Here is a 14,340-nt window from a genome sequence, read left to right as displayed (position 1 = left end):
AAAAGCATAACACCTTTAACTCAATAGCAATTTTCTTTCTTTTTTTTAATACCAGGTTTTTACAAAGAAATCATATATAGTTGGATGTGAGAATAAAAGTAAAAGAGAGTTATGTGACAGAGTAAGAGAGCAAGTTTTTAGAAGTTACACCCCCAAAATTTGTCTAATGTATCACATGTATACTGAAGACCAGAATACAGACTTTTCACCTTTTCAAACAATTTTACAGCTAAAGTTTTATTGATTAAAATTTCAATGTCTTCAGCATAGCAGTTAATTATAAATTATTGATAAACATGAATTATGTACATCTGGGGCCGATTCATGTCAATGTATGGCAAAACCAACCAATATAATATTGTAAAATAATTAGCCTCCAATTAAAAAAATAAATAAAATTTAAAACAAACAAACAAAAAAGATTCAATCAAGTATGATGGTTATCAGAGTTTCTTCTCTAGGAAAGGCTTTGCTAATCTTTGAAAATGTTAATGGTTTACCTTTTTATGAGTATTGTATTAAGAATCAGTATCACTGAAATTAATGAAAGGTGAGAGTTGGACTGTGAAGAAAGCTGATCGCCGAAGAAATGATGCTTTTGAACTGTGATGCTGGAGAAGACTCTTGAGAGTCCCTTGGACTGCAAGGAGATCCAGCCAGTCCATTCTAAAGGAGGTCGATCCTGGGTGTTCATTGGAAGGACTGATGCTAAAGCTGAAACTCCAATACTCTGGCCACCTCATGCAACGAGTTAACTCACTGGATAAGACTCTGATGCTGGGAAAGGTTGGGGCAGGAGGAGAAGGGGACGACAGAGAATGAGATGGCTGGATGTCATCACCGACTCGATGGACATGAGTTTGAGTGAACTCCAGGAGCTGGTGATGGACAGGGAGGCCTGGTGTGCTGTGATTCATGGGGTCGCAAAGAGTCGGACATGACTGAGCGACTGAACTGAACTGATTATGTAACTGGTTGACTTTCAAAGTTAATAATGTTAAAACATTTTAAGCTACATGAAGAGAGTCTTCATAGATATTGATCCTTTCAAACAAACAAACAAAAAAAAAATCCAGTGTTTTGGCTTTATATGAAAATGAGTCAAAGAATAGCTTTTACACTGCATTCAAAATTTAATTATAAATACCAGCTTGAAATAGAGTTCACTCCTCTAAGGTTTTACCATTCGGGGCAGTTAACTCATTTCCCAATGTGAAAGGCAGTAAAACACTTCCTTGTAGCTCTTCTTGTCACCATTTCCTTCTCAAAATGAAGTCCCTAGTTTTTCTCTCTCTGTTTTTCTATAAAGAAAACATATATACAAGAAATACTATATATTTAAGTTGATTCAAACATAATTGCAGTTTTGCACTGTTGAAATTTGCCAGTTGATATTGGAATACATTCTTAAGTAAATGTGGTTTACTATAGACATGATATTAGAAAGCAAATTCGAGTGATTTTCTTATTCTAATTCAAACTGGGTCATGAAGCAGTGGAGACAACTGACAGCATCAATGACTCATTTGTCCCAGGAACTCCTAACAGACGTGCAATGCAGTGGTGGTTCAGGAAGTTTATCAAAGGAGACAAGAGCCTTGTAGGTGAGGAGCATAGTGGCTGGCCATTGGAAGTTGACAACAACCAACTGAGAGCCATCATTGAAGCTGGTCCTCTTACAACTACACAAGAAGCTGCCGAACAGCTCAACGTCAACCTTTCTATGGTTGTTGGGCATTTGAAGCAAACTGGAAAGGTGAAAAAGCCTCATGAGCTAATCGAAAATATTAAAAAGTTGTCATTTTGAAGTGTCATTTTCTCTTATTCTGCACAACAATGAACCATTTCTCAATCGGATTGCAATGTGTGATGAAAAGTGGATTGTATATGTCAACCAGCAATGACCAGCAAAGTGGTTGGACCTAAAAGAATCTCCAAAGCACTTCTCAAAGCAAATTTGCACCCAAAAAAAAGGCTATGGTCACTGTTTGATGGCCTGCTATCCATCTGACTCACAACAGTTTTCTGAATCCTGGCAAAACCATTATATCTCAGAAGTATGCTCAGCAAATCAATGAGATGCACTAAAAACTGCAACACCTGCAGCTGGCATTGGTCAACACAAAGGGCCCAATTCTTCTCCTCAACATCGCTCGACTGCATGTTGCACAACCAACCGATGCTGCAAAAGTTGAAAATATTGGGTTTGCCTCATTAGCCACATTCACCTGACCTCTCACCAACTGACTACAACTTCTTCAACCATCTAGACAACTGACTAGCACTTCTTCAAGCATCTAGACAACTTTTTGCAGAGAAAATCCTTCCACAGGATGCAGAAAATACTTTCCAAGAGTTTTGTAGAATCCTGAAGCACAGATTTTTATACTACAGGAGTAAATAAACTTATTTTTCTTTGGCAGATATGTTCTGATTGTAATGGTTCCAATTTTGATTAATAAGATGGGTTTGGGCTCAGTTACAATGATTTTAAATTCACAGTCTGAAACCACAGTTACTTTTGCATATATATATGTATACGATACATTGCAATTGATGAACCAATATTAATACATTATTATTAACTAAAGTCCATACTTTAAATAGAGTTAACTCTTTGTGCTGTACATTCTATAGGTTTAAGAAAAGTGTAATGATATAATCCACCCCTATATATAAGGAGTAGTTCTATTCACTTAAAACCCTCTTTGCTTCACCTATTCATCCCTTCTTCACCTCTAACCCCTGGCAACCACCGATCTTTAAACTGTCTCCATAATTTTGCCTTTTCCAGAATGTCACATAGTTGAAATCATGTAGTATGCAGTCTTTTAAGATGGTTTCTTACTTTGCAATATGCTTTTAAGGTTCTTCCATGTCTTTTTGTGGTTCAATAGCTTGTTTCTTTCAATGGCTACTATTATTTTATTGTCCAGATATAACATAGTTAATTTACCTATTGAGGACATTGTAATTGCTTCCAAGTTTCAGCAATTATGAACAAAGTTTTTATAAACATGCAGGTGCAGGTTTTCATATGAACATGAGTTTTCAACTCATTTGTGCACATATGAAGGAGTATAATTATTGGATTATATGTTAAGAGTATGAATATTTTGTAAGAAACTATCAAATTGTCTTCCAAAGTGACTGTGCCATCTTGTATTCTCACAAGTGAGGAATAAGCATTTATGTTGCTCCACATCCTCATCAGTATTTAGTGTTGGCAATATCTGGATTTTACATCTTTCTAAAGTGTATACAGTAGTACATCATGGTTGATTTAATTTATGATTTCCTAATGGCATATGATGTGAAGCATTTTTTCATACACTTACTTGCTATCTGTATATCTTCCTTGGTGAAGTGTATCTTAAGATCTTTGTCCATTTTTAATTGTTTTCCTATTGTTCCGTTATAAGAATTCTTTGTATATTATAGAAATCAGTATTTTATCAGATATCTTTTTGCAAATATTTTTCCCAGTCAGTGACTTGACTTTTCATTCTGTTAACAGTGTCTTTTGTAAAGCAGAAGCATTTTATTTTAATTAAGACCTTTTGCATTTTACATTGAATTCCATGATCTATTTTGAAATCCATTTAATATATACCAAAACTGTAAGGTCTTTGTCTAGATTCACTTTTTTTGCATGTAGATATTCAGTTGTTCCAGCACCAAAATAGCATAAAGAGTAATAGACAATCTCAATCAACCTATAAATACTAAAAGACTTGAAACTATAATTAATAACCTGCCAAAAAGAAAGCACTAGGGTCATGTGGGTTCACTGGTGAATTTTAGCAAAACATTTTAGGAAAAATGCATGCTTGCTCTGTAAAAATAGAACTAGAATGAATACTTTCTAATTCATTTTAGGAGGCCAGCATTATCCTAATATCAAAAGCATACAAAGCATTATTTAAAAAAGGAAAAATTCAGATAAATGAATATAGTTGCAAAAATCTTGAACAAAATATTAGTCGATAAAATTCAATTATGTATGAAGAGAATCATAACATCATGAACAAGTGGGGCCCATTCCAGGTATACAAAGCTGGTTTAACACAAGAAAACAAATTTGTGTAATTCATCATAATAAACAGGTTTAAGGGAAAAAAACCAACAACTATAAAGTGATACTAGTAGATATAGAAAAAGGATTTGACAAATCCAATGTTTATTCATGACAAAAGCTTCCAGTAAACTAGAAACACAAGGGAGCTATTGCAATTTGATGTTGAGAATTTATAATACACCTACAGATAATACAATATTAGTGAGAATCCAGATGCTTTCTCACTAAGATTAAGAACAAGGCAAGCATATCCCTCCTCAACACATTTTTTACCATTGTCTTAGAATTCACAGCTAATATAATTAGACTAGAAATAAATTTAAAATATATAAATTGAAAAGGAAGAGATAAAGCTATCTTTGTAGCTGGCATGATCAGCTATGCAGAAAATCTTGCAGAATCAACCAAAAAACTTTGGGAACTATAGCAATTATAGCAAGGTTGCAGGGTACATATTCACATATAAAAGCTAATTGCTTCCCTGCATACAAGCAATGAACAATTGGGTTTTGAAATTTTTTAAAAAAGTATCATTTACATTAGCACCCAAAATGAAATACTCATATATAAATATATACTATACCTAAATGAGAAAAAACTACAAACCTCTGAGAAAAGAAATCAAATAATTTAAATAAATAGAGGGATACTCCATGTTCAGGTATAGGATGACAAAAAGTGTTATGATGACGCCAGTTCTTCCCAGTTTGAACTACAGATTTAATATGTGTGTGCTCAGTTGCTAAGTCATACCCAACTCTTTGCAATCCCCTGGACTGTAGTCTGCCAGGCTTCTCTTTCCATGGAATCTTCCAGGCAAGAATATTGGAGTGGATGGCCATTTCCTTCTCCAAGGAATTTTCCTGACACAGGGATCAAACCCACAATTCCTGCATCTCCTGAATTAACAGGTAGATTCTTTACCACTGAGTCACCTGGGAAGCCCATAGATTTAATTAATCCCAATCAAAAGCAAAAGTTAGTTTGCAGATATTGACAAATTGATTCCAGAGTTTATAAAAAACCCAGAATGGCTGACACAATCTTGAAGAGGAAGAACAAAGTTGGAGACAACAACATCAAGACTTACTATAAAGTGAGAGTAATCAGGACATGTCATTTGGCATGGCAATAGACAAATATATCAGTGGAACTGAGTAGACAGCCCAGAAACAGACCCAGACATATACAGTAAACTGATTCTGACAAAGGAGCAGTAGCAATATGAAGAACAAAGACTGTCTTTTCAACAAGTGGTCCTGGAATAACTAGACATCCACATGCATAAAGAAAAAAAAAGTGAATTTATAAATAAACCTTACACCTTTTAGAAACATTAAAAATAAAACTGAAGTCGCTCAGTCGTGTCCGACTCTTTGCGTCCCCATGGACTACAGTCCTACCAGTCTCCTCCGTCCATGGGATTTTTCCAGGCAAGAGTCCTGGAGTGGGTTGACATTTCCTCCTCTGGGGGATCTTCCCATTCCAGGGATCGAACCTCCGGCGCCTGCATTGCAGGTGGATGATTTGCTGTCTGAGCCACCAGGGAAGACTTTACTTAAAAGTGAAAGTCGCTCAGTCGTCTCCGACTCTTTGCAACCCCATGGACAATGCAGTTCATGGAATTCTCCAGGCCAGAATACTAGAGTGAGTAGCCTTTTCCTTCTCCAGGGGATCTTCCCAACCCAGGGATCGAACCCAGGTCTCCCACATAGCAGGTGGATTCTTTATCAGCTGAGCCACAAGGGAAGCCCTAAATATAATGTACAGATCGAAATATAAAATAGGCTTCCCAGGTGGCCCTAGTGATAAAGAACCTGCCTGCCAATGCAGGAGGTAAGAGACATGTTCCATCCCTGGATGGGAAGATCCCCTGGAGGAGGACATGGCAATCCACTCCAGTATTCTTGCCTGGAGACGCCCATGGACCGAGAAGTCTGACAGGCTACAGTCCATAGGGTCACAAAGAGTCAGACATGACTGAGTGACTTAGCATGCATGCACACACACAAATATGAAACACAAAGCTGTAAAACTACTTTAAGATAATATAAGAGAAAATCTTCCAACTCTGCAACATTCTGGGAAAGGAAAAACTATGGAGACAGTAAAAAGATTAGGAGTTATCAGAAATTACGGAAAGAGATGTAGGGATGAACAGGTAGATCATAGGAATTTCTAGGGTGGGGCAGTGAAAATATTCTGTATGAGATTGTAGTGGCCAATACCTGTCATTATACATTTGTTCAAACCCACAGAACAAACAACACAAATAGTGAACTAATGTAAAATTTAATTAATTACAATATATCAGTATTGGCTCATCAATTATAAAAATGTACCTCTAATGCAAGGTATTAGTAACAGGGCAAAGGGGGAAGGGGTATTGTCAATGAAATATATGGTATCTCTATGCATATCTGCTTAATATTTCTTTAAACCTAACATTGCTCAACAAATAAAGTTTTTTAGTTTACAAATAATAGAGTTGGAGATTCATATCAAAGTGCTGATTCATGAAGATTTTAAAGATTTAACAAAAATGCAGTAAGTGATAGCTTAGAGTTGGGAGTGCATGGGATTTCTTCTTGCAGTGACAAAATTGTTTTAAAATTAACCACGGTGATGATTGCACATATCTGTGAGTATACTAAAAATTACTGAACTGTACAGTCTAAATGGGTGAGTTGTAGGCCTATGTTAATTATATCTTAATACATTTGGCTAAAAAGTTAAATGTCCTAAATCTGTGTTATTTAATTAAGTAACAGTAGTTTTTCTATTCCTGAAAAACTATATTATACTATACTATAAGGTTCTAACATCTGACTTCCTTCTTGGAAGTCAATAATGTTTAAAAGCATACAATTCCAGAGTAAACATCAATTTTTAAAAATTTTCAATGATAGTTATAAGAATCACAGATTTCGAGAGTCATTAAAATATTTTCCCTCCGGATCACAGACTAATGAGCAAGATTTTCACATGTCACTACTGATGACAATATTAATTTGGAGTGAATATTTCAGTATTTACTTTTTAATGAAAACAATTACAAAACCCTCTTCCCCAAACACACACGTGCACACACACAAATGCAGAAGAATGCATCCTCCTTCATGAAGCTACCAACTCAGCTGCTTTTAATGAAGGACATACAAAACACGGAGTGCATTACAAATATCCATTCCTGTCATCACCTCAGTAAGAGATGAGTAGTTTATCATCAGAAGGAATTGAGAGAAAGAAAGAACAGATGCACATCTGGATTATAGGGACACTTAACAATTATAGGGACACCTTCCTAGGTGGAAGGCTTGCCTCCAGAAATAAATTAGGCTTTAGAAGAAACATGAGAGCAATAGAAAGGAAGGAGCTTTGGAGAATCTAACTATTTTCTTTGGTTGTTTTATTTTGTGGTACGTGTTTGACAGATTGATTGCACAGAACTGTCTTCTCTTACATGAGTGAAATTGAATTAGTGCAATTATTTTAAATTGAGGCTATCTTATTAAGCTAAAGAACTAAGACTGATAAAATGATTACTATTTAACTGGAGTCTAATTGCTTTACAATGTTATGGTGGTTTCTGCTGTACAACAAAGTGAATCAGCTATATATATATATATATATATATATATATATATATATATATATCTCTCCCCTTTGAGCCTCCCTCCAGTCCCTTCATCCCACCCCATCCCTCTAGGTCATCACAGAGCACTGAGCTGAGCTCCCTGTGCTATACAGCAGCTTCACACTAGCTATCCATTTTACACGTGGTAGTGCATATATGTCTTTGATTCTTTTTAAATATCCTATGAAAACCCAACTTTTAACAGGGACTTTAGATCACTGGTATTTGGGATGATTTTGTACTCTCTCTTCCATAATTTCTAAATCAACTTCATTTCATCAAATGAAAAATTACATTTCATTTTACTTGTGCTCCATTTGTGCTCCATGTAACATCCTCCCAACCTCGTTCTAGTATTACCTATGATCCTGGGAGATTTAATCTAAACTTGAAAAATGACACATAGATGGTTTTGAACTCTAAGCTTAGAACATCAACCAGTTATCTATTTGAATTCATAAGACTAAAATAGCCATTGGCAGTAGTATAACCAGGAGAGGAGACCCCCTTCTTATACCTCAAACATGTACATACATGTACATCTCACTTAAGTGCCTTTACTGTAGCTTTATAACAAAGATGCTTAACCATCTGACAATTAAAAAAAAAAAAACTTTGGCACTCTAAATTCTTGTCATATTCTTCAAACTTACTCTTCTAAAAACATTTGTATAGAACAACTGAATTTCAAAGGTACATTCTAAAAAGGTTCCTTGGTTTTAAGCTTTTTAAATTTATTTTTAAATTTTTATTGGAGTATAGTTGATTTACAATGTTGTGTCAGTTTCAGGTGTATAGGAGAAGGCAATGGCAAGCCACTCCAGTACTCTTGCCTAGAAAATCCCATGGATGGAGGAGCCTGGTGGGCTGCTGTCTGTGGGGTCGCTAAGGGTCGGACACGACTGAGCGACTTCACTTTCACTTTTCACTTTCACACATTGGAGAAGGAAATGGCAACCCACTCCAGTGTTCTTGCCTGGAGAATCCCAGGGAAGGGGGAGCCTGGTGGGCTTCCGTCTATGGGGTCACACAGAGTCGGACACGACTGAAGTGACTTAGCAGCAGCAGCAGCAGCAGCAAAGTGAAATAGTTACATATACATATACCCAGTCTTTTTAAGATTCTTTTCCCATATAGGCCATAGGATTACTGAATAGAGTGCTGCTGCTGCTGCTGCTTAGTCACTTCAGTCGTGTCCGACTCTGTGTGACCCCATAGACGGAAGCCCACCAGGCTCCCCCGTCCCTGGGATTCTCCAGGCAAGAACACTGGAGTGGGTAGGTCCTTATTAGTTATCTGTTTTATGTACCGCTGTGTGTATATGTTCATTGGAGGGACTGAGGCTAAAGCTGAAACTGCAATACTTGGGCCACCTCACGCGACGAGTTGACTCACTGGAAAAGACTCTGATGCTGGGAAAGGTTGGGGGCTGGAGGAGAAGGGGACGACGGAGAATGAGATGGCTGGATGGCATCACCGTCTCTGTGGACATGAGTTTGAGTGAACTCCGGGAGTTGGTGATGGACAGGGAGGCCTGGCGTGCTGTGATTCATGGGGTCGCGGAGAGTCGGACACGACTGAGCGACTGAACTGAACTGAACTGAACTGTGTGTATATGTCAATCCCATTCTCCCAATTTATCCCTCCGCACCTTCTTCCCCCCTGATAATTGTGCTTTTCACATCTATAACTCTCTGTTTTGTAGGTAAGTTCATTTGTACCCTTTTTTCAAGATTCCACATATATCATATGGTATTTGTCTTTCTCTGTCTGACTTCCCTCTGAATGAGAATCTCTAGGCCCATCCATGCTGCTGCAAATGGTATTATTTCATTCATTTTAATGGCTGAATAATATTCCATCAAATGTATGTACATCTTCTTTATCTGTTTTCTGTTGATGGACAGTTAGGTTGCTTGCATATCCTGGTTATTGTAAATCGTGCTGCAATGAGCATTGCAGTGCCTGAATCTTTTCAAATAATGGTTTTCTCCACATGTCCAGAAGTGGGATTAAAACCTTTCTTGTTATATATGCATATAGATCAACTTTTAATGTTCTGTAAGCTGTAAGATGGAAGAATTTCTGCAAGTAAATTCATAATTTTTTCTTAATCACATTTGGGCAATCACTGCAGGCTATGATATACAGTGCTCCTGCATGCAAGGTCTCCATAAGGTAAAATTCAGAGTTTCCTGTACTTCATTTCTATGATCTATAAATACTGAAATGAGGTAACTAGAAGGGAAATTCACACAAAAAAAAACTAAATTATTTTTGTAGCACATTGAGCATTGTTTATTAGCATATATATTTTAAAGCACTGACTTATATTGGAATGACTTCCAGGGTGAAATCATAGACATAATGTTTTAGAGAATAAAGCAAAATTATTTTTATAACATATGCATATATGTAAATATATATATTAGCCAATATCCATTTCTAAACCTTTTTTCTATTTAGTTAATATTCTACTTCCAAAAAGATATGTCCATGTAAAGTTAATAAAGCTTAACTTGAAAAAGTATATGTCTATGCTTAAAAGAAATAAAGATGCACTATAAACCAAATTCAATTATTTAAATTTATATTTCATCCTATAAATTGGACTAAATTGCATTGTATATTACTCCATAGGTACTAAATAAGTAATGAAAACTAAAATTATTACTTATCTAGATGATATTATTGATCAGAAGGTATGTCCTCAATTATTATAAATATTTCAAAAGGAGGAAGATTATCTATAAAACCATTTTCATGTGAAGTCCTGGGTCTTATGATATGAATAAAACTTTTTCTAAACATGTATATAATTTCCTGATCTTCTTTGAAGAAATTCTTTGAAGGAAAAAAAGAAAAAACAAAACAACAAAAATAAGGAGCAAGGTAATTCAGTTTATATTACTCCTTGTTTTGTTTTACTGCTGCTGCTGCTGCTAAGTCACTTCAGTCGTGTCCGACTCTGTGTGACCCCATAGACGGAAGCCCTATTATTAAATTGAAAATCAACTTGAAGGCTGTAGTAACATGAAATATTTACTTAAGTAGAAGCAATTCAGCAAACTGTTTTAAGTATAAATGTGTCCAGGCACTCAGGTAATTCATTTTAAAGATGCATTAAAATAATAGGCTGAGATTTCAGAATATAATTTGGTTAAAGGAGGCCTGGGTAACAAAATGTTAACTTCTAAAATTTGCGTCTTGATATTACAAATACCAATATAAGATGTTTCCTGTTTTCCTAGATGTACATCAGCAGATGAATGGATAAGGAGATAGTGGTACGTGTACACAATGGAATATTACTCAGCTATAAAAAGGAATACATTTGAATTCATTCTAATGAGGTGGATGAATCTAGAGCCTATTATACAGAAGTGAAGTAAGTCAGAAAGAGAAGGACAAATATCGTATATTAACTCATATATATGGGATCTAGAAAGATGGTATCAACAATCCTACATGCAGGGCAGCAAAGGAGATACAGACATAAAGAACAAACTTTTGGACTCAGTGGGAGAAAGAGAGGGTGGGATGATTTGAGAGAATAGTATTGAGACACATACATTACCAAATGTAAAATAGATAGCTAGTGGGAGTTTGATGTATGACACAGGAAACCCAAAGCTGGTATTCTGTGACAACCTGGAGGGATGGAGTGGGAAGGGAGGTGGGAGAGGTGTTCAGGAAGGAGGGGACACAAGCATGCCTATGGCTAATTCATGTTGATGTATAGCAAAAACCATCATAATATTGTAAAGTGATTATCCCCCAATTAAATAAATAAATCTTAAAAAATAAATAAAATATTGCCTATTCTTTTTAGATCTAAATGCTGCATTAGGTATTGAATGTATAAGTGAAAAAACAAGTTTACAATTCAGTGATATTTGGGGGAAAAGCTCATAGTATTTTTTCCATAAAAAATGTAATGGAAGCAAGAAATCTCTATTCAATTGGAATTTTAAATTTTTCATTAAAAATAATAGAGGCACATGGTTTAAAAAAGTCAAGTAGCACTAAAATGTTTACTTTGAAAACCAGCTTTTCATAGCAGCCATGCAACTTTTGGCAAGTCATTTACCTGTTTGTGCTTCAGTTTCCTCATTTGTAAAATGGGGATAGTAATATATCTGATTTACAGAGATGCTGTGAGCATTAAATGAATCAATATATTTAAAAGACTTAGTACAATGCCTGGTCATAGCAGAATCCTAATGCATTCAACTATTGTAAATACTGTCCTCACCCTCAGAAGTAATCACCTCAATTTCCACAAACTGTCTCTTTTGGAGCATACTTTTTCTTCTTGCTCTCAATTAAATGTAAATCTGTTAGAGGGGAAGCTCAGGATATGTATTCACATTTGATTGAAGTTAAAATTTCAAAATTTGGAACACATCTACATGATTCCTTTTTCTGATTCTTATTGATAGAATATGGAATTCTTGTTTTCTTGTTTATCTAATCCAAAATATTCAAACAGTTTCAGTGTAGAAAATAGATTTGTGGTTGCCAAGGGTGAAAGAGGGTGAAAGAGGGATGGACTAAGAGTTTGGGATTAGCAGATGCAAACTGTTATATACAGAATGGATAAGCAACAAGGTCTTACTGTATCACACAGGGAACTATATTCAATATCCTGTGATAAACTATGATGGAAAAGAACATGAAAAAGAATGTATATATATATGTATAACTGAATTACTTAGCTGTACAGCAGAAGTTAACACAACACTGTAAATCAACTATAAGCAAATAAATTAAGGGAAAAAAAACCCTACTTTCAATGTCTGAATAATAACCACCTTTCAAAATTCATCCTGAATTTACAGCTGGATTTATACATATATCTTTCTATCTCAAAAGGTATTTTATAAAGGTAAGTCACAGTTTCAGTTTTTGTCATCACTTATATGCTTATGCTTTGCTAGAGTTTGCATGGAAATACCATGTGGCATAATTGCCTATTCCACACACTAAGAGCTGGGAAGGGCATAAGAACTCATAATAGACTGAGATTCTCATCTGATTTAAATAATTGGAATTTCAGTCTCATAAGCAACATTGAAGATTTTTTTAATTGTAGGCAACTAAAGGGATGGAGGACAACACAAATAATAACATCATATAAAGGCATACACTGGAATGGGATCCCTAGGTCCCACCCCAAGGCTTTTTTTTAATGGGGTATTTTGGTTTCATTGAGAGGCCAGAATTCCTGGGGATGGAGTTTCATGATCAAAAAGAATGGGACAAACCTCTCTGTATTACTAACTTCAACACAGAATAATACAACTGTATTACACATCTCTCAATTTAGAATATGACTACCATTTTAAATGTGTTTTGGGGACATTACTGAAATTCTCTGAATCACTTTGATATCCTTAAGTTTATTAAGGCATTTATCAAAACTTCACAGGAGCAAAACTTGTTTTTGTTGCTAATAATTATTTGACTCAACTCCTACTTTAGGTCTCAAGTTTTTAAAGGACTAAACCAGGATTTCCTTAATAATGAAACTACAAGTCCTGACTGTACTATACTGCAATTCATTAAACTCAATTATAAATGTTACAATTCCTTTTGACAGTAAGGAGTAATATAATTCTTTGTTGGGAGCAACATAAGTGAAGTGAAGTGAAGTGAAGTCGCTCAGTCGTATCCGACTCTTTGTGACCCCATGGACTGTAGCCCACCAGGCTCCTCCATCCATGGGATTCTCCAGGCAAGAATATTGGAGTGGGTTGCCATTTCCTTCTCCAGGGAAGGAAACATAATTTGGAACATAATATGGGAGTAACATAATTTGACCATTTTTCTTAAGAAAAGGAGAATTTATCAAAATATGAGTTTGCAGAATCAACAAGAGGCTGAAGGACTGAACTTGGGAAATAAGTAGAAACCAAACACCCTGGATAAAGGGTGGGAGTGGGTGCAGAAGCATATTTGTCTTTTGGTGGGACTCTGCTGCACTCTTTATCTTTGCCTGTGTGGAACCAACCAAAAGCTAACAATCCTCTTCTTTTTAGTTTTTTGAGGAACCTCCCCTGATTCTTGGAATATATTTAAAGGAATCGAAATAAGAATCTCATAAAGACATCTCACACCTGTATTCACTGCAACAAGATTATTCACAATAGCCAAGATATGGAAATAACCTAAATGTCCATCAACAGATGAATGAATAAAAGAGATGTGAGGTATACACAGTGGGATATTATTCAGTCTTTTAAAAGAAGGAAATTCTGCCATTCATGACAATGTGAATGAACCTGGAGGACATTCATTCAGTCAGTTCATTTAAGTTGCTCAGTCATGTTCGACTCTTTGCCACCCCAAGGACTTCAGCATGCCAGGCTTCCCTGTCCATCACCAACTTGCGGAGCTTGCTCAAACCCATGTCCATTGAGTTGGTGATAAATATTAAGCTCAATGAAATAAGTCAGACACAGAAAGACAAACAGTGCATGATATTGCCTATGTGAGAATTCTAAAAATAGTCAAACTCACAGAAGCATAATGTAGAATACTGATTGCCAGGGGCTGAAGAGAGGCAGAAAAGTCAGAGTGTTAGTTAAAGGGAAGGAAGTTCCAGTTATGCAAGATGGATAAG

The 14,340-nt window shown here is 35.8% G+C and overlaps 1 pseudogene; it reads left to right on the top strand.

Annotated features, from left to right (window-relative positions):
* The first annotated feature begins 485 nt into the window (after positions 1-485).
* LOC148777366 (histone-lysine N-methyltransferase SETMAR pseudogene) lies at positions 486-2,459 on the top strand (annotated as a pseudogene).
* Positions 2,460-14,340: the final 11,881 nt, after the last annotated feature.

The sequence above is a fragment of the Moschus berezovskii genome, chromosome 7 (assembly GCF_049115385.1).
Source record: "Moschus berezovskii isolate FMDL1 chromosome 7, NW_MosBer_1.0, whole genome shotgun sequence".
Lineage (NCBI taxonomy): Eukaryota > Metazoa > Chordata > Mammalia > Artiodactyla > Moschidae > Moschus > Moschus berezovskii.
This window is presented reverse-complemented; position numbering and strand designations above follow the sequence as displayed.